At 39.6% G+C, this 6,657-nt stretch overlaps 1 protein-coding gene and 3 non-coding genes across 4 annotated transcripts in view; 3 read left to right on the top strand and 1 right to left on the bottom strand.

Annotated features, from left to right (window-relative positions):
- LOC103373351 (pleckstrin homology domain-containing family G member 2-like) overlaps positions 1-6,657 on the bottom strand; it is a 57,620-nt gene that overhangs the window by 46,567 nt on the left and 4,396 nt on the right. The gene's annotated exons all lie outside the window — the stretch shown is intronic.
- Positions 3,169-3,259, top strand: trnar-ucu (transfer RNA arginine (anticodon UCU)). The gene is given in 2 exon segments: positions 3,169-3,205; positions 3,224-3,259. It is a non-coding gene; the product is annotated as a tRNA-Arg (tRNA).
- On the top strand, positions 4,221-4,308 carry trnar-ucu (transfer RNA arginine (anticodon UCU)). Its single transcript is given in 2 exon segments — positions 4,221-4,257; positions 4,273-4,308. It is a non-coding gene; the product is annotated as a tRNA-Arg (tRNA).
- trnar-ucu (transfer RNA arginine (anticodon UCU)) lies at positions 4,541-4,627 on the top strand. The gene is given in 2 exon segments: positions 4,541-4,577; positions 4,592-4,627. It is a non-coding gene; the product is annotated as a tRNA-Arg (tRNA).

Raw genomic sequence — 6,657 nt, 5'->3', positions numbered from 1 at the left:
CATTTTTAAAATGATTAAGAAGCAGAAACAAGTTTAACTGATGGTAAGAAACGTGGTAAACTTAATGTGTTCCATGTGATTTATTTTTTTAAAATCACACTTTAATTCCTCACAACAGACCTCTGGATGGAGATGAGAAGGTCGTGGGTTCGAGTCCCATCAGAGTCGAGGTTCGTTGTTCGAGGCTCAAACTTGTGGAAACCTTAAACTCCAAAACAACATGATGGAAAGTTTGCAGCTCAGAATGTGTTGTTTTACAGATTTTCCTGTTTTGTTAAATTACAGATAATAACGAGAAAAATCACAGAAAAAATATGATTAATTTAGATTTTAAATAAAAAGGTAAAAACTGTAAACATCGTCCAAAATCATTCATTCTTTCAGTAATAAACACATATTTAAAATTCAAAGTTCTTTACAAGAGAAAATATGTAAATAAAGGCTTAAAAAATGGTAAATTGTTTCTTCTTATTATTAATATTTTACGTATTTTCCTTGTTTTGTTAAATCACAGATAATAACCAGTAAATTTAAAGAAAAAAATATTAATTTACACGTTAAATAAACAGAACAAAACTGTAAATATCGTCCAAAATCTGTATTTTCACGGTTTGTAATTCATCCTTTCAGCAATAAAATACTAAATTCAAAGTTCTTCAAAGGAGAAAATATATAAATTAAGGATTTAAAATGCATTATTACATATTTTCCTTGTTTTGTTAAATCACAGACAATAGACAATAAATTTAAAGAGAAAAAAAAACTGCTAATTTATGTGTTAAATAAACAGAAAAAACCGTAAATAACATCAAAAATCTGCACTTTTATAAATGACTAAATCAGCTAAAAAATAAAATTACTTGACAGATATTTACAATTATTTTTTACTATTTCAAACACTCCAGTAACTTTTTTAAACTTATTTTTTCTCTTTGCTTTCTGATTTTCACCTTTTTTTTCTCAGATTTGTTCTCGTTGCATCGGCCTCTTGTTCCTGCACATTTGTCTTCAGACGGTAATAAAACCTTTTTGTTTCAGCTCCTATGATTGTCTGTGAAACCTTGACTCCGTTCTGTTTTTGTGATTTTCTCTGTGAGCTTTTCTATAATTAGGTTGGAACGTTTGCACAATGTGTTTAAAATGGATCCTAATGAATCAGGAGGAAACCTTCCAGAGAATCAGCACAATAGATAAGAGCTGCTTCTTGTGAAACACCAGAGAAATGATGTGAAAACACGGTTGTGAAACTTCTCCGCGGGGAAACGTAAAGTCCGACGCTGACCTCAGCCCGTCGGCACAAATCTGAACCCATCAGCCGCAGCTTTTGTTCGGTTTGATCCAGTTCTGCTGAAATGAAAGAGCTGAGCGGGTCGTCGACTGGAGCAGAGGAACCAATAGAACGATCGATAACGTAGACGGAGCAGAATCTATTGAAACCTGATAAAAACAGGCCGTGCTGCTCTATTTGTGCGGCTCCATTGTTCAGCGTTGCATTGTGGGAAGCAGAGTTCTCTCAGAGGAACCGTCCAGGCTCCATGAATGTGTCATCAGACTGTAAAACGCCGTGTTTGGAATTTCCCTCCACGTCTTTGTGGTTCTATTGTGTGACTAATAACACACAGAAAGACACCAAATCACACACATAGGGTTTTATGGGATGATTCACACACCTGAAGCCAACACACCTGGTTCTCCTCCAACACAAAGAACACAACCAACAGATCACATCTTTGTTCCTCCACAACGGCGACGACGTCATTTAAAACCATTAACCTCAAACCCACACTGGAACAATAAATCTATTAAATGTATTTCAGCTCTTTTTATTTCATATTCATACATTTTATGAACACAGTTGTTGCAGCGCTGCTGTCACGAGGTCGTCGACCTTCTTCCTCTCTGTCACATGTAATGAGTTTATTTTTAGAATTTATAATTAAATAGAAATTAACTGAGAGTTCAGACTGAGTCCATGTTGAAACCAGCGTCAGTTATTCATTCGACAAATCAGTGTGACTATCGCTAAGCTAGTGACGAGTATACATACATAAACTAGCAGCTAGCATTTCTTGCTTAGTCATGAACAGTTTAAAGCTAGTTACTAGCATTCCCAGGCTAGCAACTAGCATCCCCAGTGTAGTCACTAGAAACCCTATGCTAAGTCCTAGCATTTCTAAGCTAGTCACTAGCAGCCTGAGGCTAGCAACTAACATTTCTGCTGTCATCACTATGCTGGTCAGTAGCAGCCATAAGCTAGTTACTAGCATTCAGAGGTTGACAACTAGCATCCACAGGCTAGTCAATAGCAATTCATAGATAATTACTAGCATTTCTAAGCTAGATAGCAGCAGCCCTAGGCTAACAATAAGCATTCCCAGACTAGTCACTAGTCACATCTCTAGGTTGGTCACCATCATTCTTTGGCTAGTCACGACAATTCCTAGAGTTGTCCCGAGCGGCCTTAGGCTAATTATTAGCATTTCTTGGCTAATCATTAGAATTACTAGGCTAGTCACTCGCAGCCATGAGGCAGTTCCCAGCATTCCCAGACTTGCAACGAAAGCAACTAGCATTTCTACAATAGACAATAGCAGTCCTATGCTAACAATAAGCATTCCTAGGCCAGCCACTAGCAGCCATAAGCTAGCTCCTAGCATTTAGGCTAGTAACCAGCATCTCTAGGCTGGTCACCATTATTCCTGAGCTTGTCATTAGCATGCTATGGCTAGTCATTAGAATTCCTAGGGTTGTCACTTGCAACTTTAGGTTAATCATTAGCATTCCTAGGCTAATCATTAGCACTAATGGCCATAAACCACTTAGTAGCATTCCCAGGCTTGCAGTTAACATCTGTAGGATGGTAACTAGCAATGCTAGAACATTACTAGCATTTCTAAGATGGACAATAGCAGCCCTAAGCTAACAATAAGTGTCCCTAGGCTAGTCACTAGCATCTCAGTCAAATACTGGAGACGAAATCAAACGTTGTGGGTTTGATTTGAACCACAAACTGCTCCAATGAAACATCCTCAGATGTAAACATGAAGGTTTGTGGTTCCTTTCCTGCTTTAATCGCTGATACAAACTGTAGAAGTCTGAAGACTGAATGAAGCGTTTCAGACTAGAACCATCAGAAAACGTTTTCTTTAAGCTCTGCTGTGAACACGAGGCTCTGTGGCGCAATGGACAGCGCGTTGGACTTCTAGTGACTCTAGCAGGAGGGATTCAAAGGTTGTGGGTTCGAGTCCCACCAGAGTCGACTTTAGCTGCAGTCAGCTAACAGTTTAAAGGTCGTGGGTTTGATTCCCTCCACGGCCAACACAAAGCCTTCAGCCTGTTGAGAACACACGGAGCCTCTGACAGGAATCCAACCATCCCAACTATTCGGAGGCAGTTTTTAATACGGAGCCGCGCAGCGTAATTATGGGATGTGGGAGCATCGTTTCCACGGCAACCGGTGTTTGTCGTTTATAATAATTAGCCCGACAATTTCGCATCTTCTGAGGTCAGACGGAGGGCCGTGTGTGTGTGTGTGTGTGTGCGTGTGTGTGTGTGTGTGTGCGTGTGTGTGTGTGTGTGTGTGTGTGTGTGCGTGTTCAGGCGACAGATGTATACCGCAGTGTTTCCGACCTCAGAGCAACGCAGTAAACAACATAAACAACACACACACACAGAAACGCACACATACATGAAGTCCATGTTCATTACTCAGCACACACACACACACACACACACACACACACACAGCAGAAGTTGGAAGGTCTACAAATGAAAAAACTTCTCTGTAAGGAAGAGAAGTTCACTGCTGACAGTTTTGTCAGGAGAAGAAGAAAAGAAGGAGCAGAAGAAGAAAAGTGGAAGAAGGAGAAGAAGAAGGAAAACAAGAACAAGACGAACGAGGAGAAGGAGAAGAAGGAGATGGAGAAGAAGTAGTAGAAGAAGAACAACACAAAAAAGAAAAAGAAGGAGGAAGAAGAGGAAAAGGAGAAGAATAACACAATGAAAAGAAGGAAAAGAAGAAGAAGGAGAAGAAGCAGTAGAAGAAGAATTAGAACGAGAAGAAGGAGGAGGAGGAGGAGAAAGAGAAGAAAAGAAGAAGAAGAAAAGAACTAGAAGAAGGAGGAGGAGGAGGACTGTGTGTTTCTTTGTGTACAAGTAGAAAAATCTGCATGATCCAGAACATGTATTGTTTTATTTAACTGCTTTAGTGAAGCTGTTGAGGCTCTGTGGCGCAACGGACAGCGCGTTGGACTTCTAGTAGAACCAGAAGAGATTCAAAGGTTGTGGGTTCGAGTCCCACCAGAGTCGAGCTCCATCTCAGTTTACAGATTTTGTGTCTGCTATTGGTCGCTGTGTGTCTCTGTGAACAGACTGAAGTCAACTCTGACGGTGATGATAGTCCTGATGTTGGTGTTGGCAGTGAGACGTACAGAGGACGGAAACAAACGCACCCCTTTTCTAAAACGTCATTGTGTTTGACTCTACTTGAAAAATCTGAACGCGTCTTGTTTTATTCTGCTTGTTTTTCTGCTCCTATCGAGGCTCTGTGGCGCAACGGACAGCGCGTTGGACTTCTAGACTGCAGCAAGAGATTCAAAGGTTGTGGGTTCGAGTCCCACCAGAGTCGACTTCACAGTTTGCTGAAGCCTTTAGATTGTGTGTAAAATTAATAAATATCAGAAGCTGTACTGAATATTTCTTATTTAAAGATGCGGTGCAGCGTATTTCTGAGTCAGACTCCTGCCGACAGAACCAGCATCTTTAACACCAGAGTTGAATGAGAGCAGGTCGACCGACAGACCTGGAAGATCTTCTCCGGTGTTCTCGTGGTTTCACCACCGCGAAGACGTGAAGGAAAAGTCACAAGAATAGAGGAGTCTGTTTGGACGGATGGAGGGAAGGAGGAGGCGTGAAGGAGGAGGAAGAGCTTCTCCAAACAAACTCTGTCGTGTTTATTAGTCTGACAAACTTTCTCTCAGCCCTCCGTCCATCCCTCCGTCCATCCATCCATCCATCCATCCATCCTTCCCTCTGCAGTCTGAAGCTTTCATGGTTCTTCACAGCTCTGCTCCTCATTCGTCTCCACAAGCTGAACAGACCTATTTTACACTCTGACCAAGTTTTCTGTGTTTTTATGACCTAAACTACAAAATCTGAGACTAAACAAGATAAAAACAACATTTTCACGTCAACAGTAACTCTTTAGACACAAAAATCTTCTTATTTTTAGATAAATTTCAATAAATATCAACATAAAACTACTTCAGTTCTGTTGTTGCCATTTTATGTGAAGTTTATCACCAGAAATAATAAAAATCATTCCATCTACAGTTGAACGTGAGGATCAATAGCAGACAGGTCATGTGATCAGTTTCAGACCTGTTGATTGGATGGAAGCAGCAGGTCATTAATGAGCCTCATCTGTCTGAACAAACCGCTCAGTCACAATAAAGCACGTTTAGAAGTCAGGAGATGAAAAATGACCACGAATAGACACACAGCAGTAACACAAAACAACCTAACGCAAAAGCTGAAAGCAAAACCACAATGTCACACAAAAAGACCAAAACTAAACACAAAATAACCACAAAGTCACACAAAATGGCCACAAAGAGACACAAAACGACAACAAAGTCCAACAAAAATACAAATAAAAACACTAAATCACCATAAAGAGATGGAAAATGACCACAAAGTCCCACAAAATTACCAAAATCAAACACAAAATGACTACAAACAGACAAACAATGACCGCAAAGTCCCACAAAAACACAAGAATTAAACATAAACTGGCCCCAAAGAGACACAAAATGACCACAAAGTCCACAAAATAACCACAACCAAACACAAAACAGCCAAACACAGACACAAAATCACCTTGAAGTGAAGCAAACAGACCTACAATGTCACACAAAATGACCACAAAGTTGCACAAAGACTAAAACCAAACAAAAACTCACCACAAAAGACAAAAACAGCCAAAAAGCGACGCACAACTACCATAAAGACACACATAATGACTACAAACTTGCACAAAAAGAGCACAACCAGACGTAAAACCGCCACAAAGAGACACAAAATCACGTTGAAGTGATGCAAATGTATCACAACACACAAAAAAAGCAAAAACAAAATAAAAAATGGCCTCAGAGATGCAAATCAGCCACAAAAATACAATTAAGTAACCAACAGCAAACACGAAATACCACAAAGTTGCACAAAAGGACTAAAACCAAACAAAAAATCACCACAAAAGAAGAAAAACAGCCAAAAAGAGACGCACAACAACCACAAAGACACACAATATAACCACAAAGAGACAATCAATGACAATAAAATCATACAAAAAGACCAGAACTAAAGACAAAATGACCATAAAGAGACAAACAATGACCACAAAACTGCACAAAAAGACCAAAACTAAATAGAAAATCACCATGAAGAGACACAAAATGACCACAAAGTCACACAAAATGACCAAAATTAAACACAAAGTGACCACAGACATCAAAAATGACCAAAAAATCACCGTGAAGAGACGCAAATTTACACAAAATGACCAAACAGATGCAAAACAGCCACAAAAAACACAAAATTACACAAAACGACTAAAACTAAACAAAAAAATCACCACAAAACAGACGCACAACAACCACA

This window comes from Stegastes partitus, unplaced genomic scaffold (genome assembly GCF_000690725.1).
Source record: "Stegastes partitus isolate 25-593 unplaced genomic scaffold, Stegastes_partitus-1.0.2 Scaffold1960, whole genome shotgun sequence".
In the NCBI taxonomy this organism is placed as follows: Eukaryota; Metazoa; Chordata; class Actinopteri; family Pomacentridae; genus Stegastes; species Stegastes partitus.
Note: the sequence above shows the minus strand (reverse complement) of the source record. Positions and strands in the feature narration are given on the sequence as shown.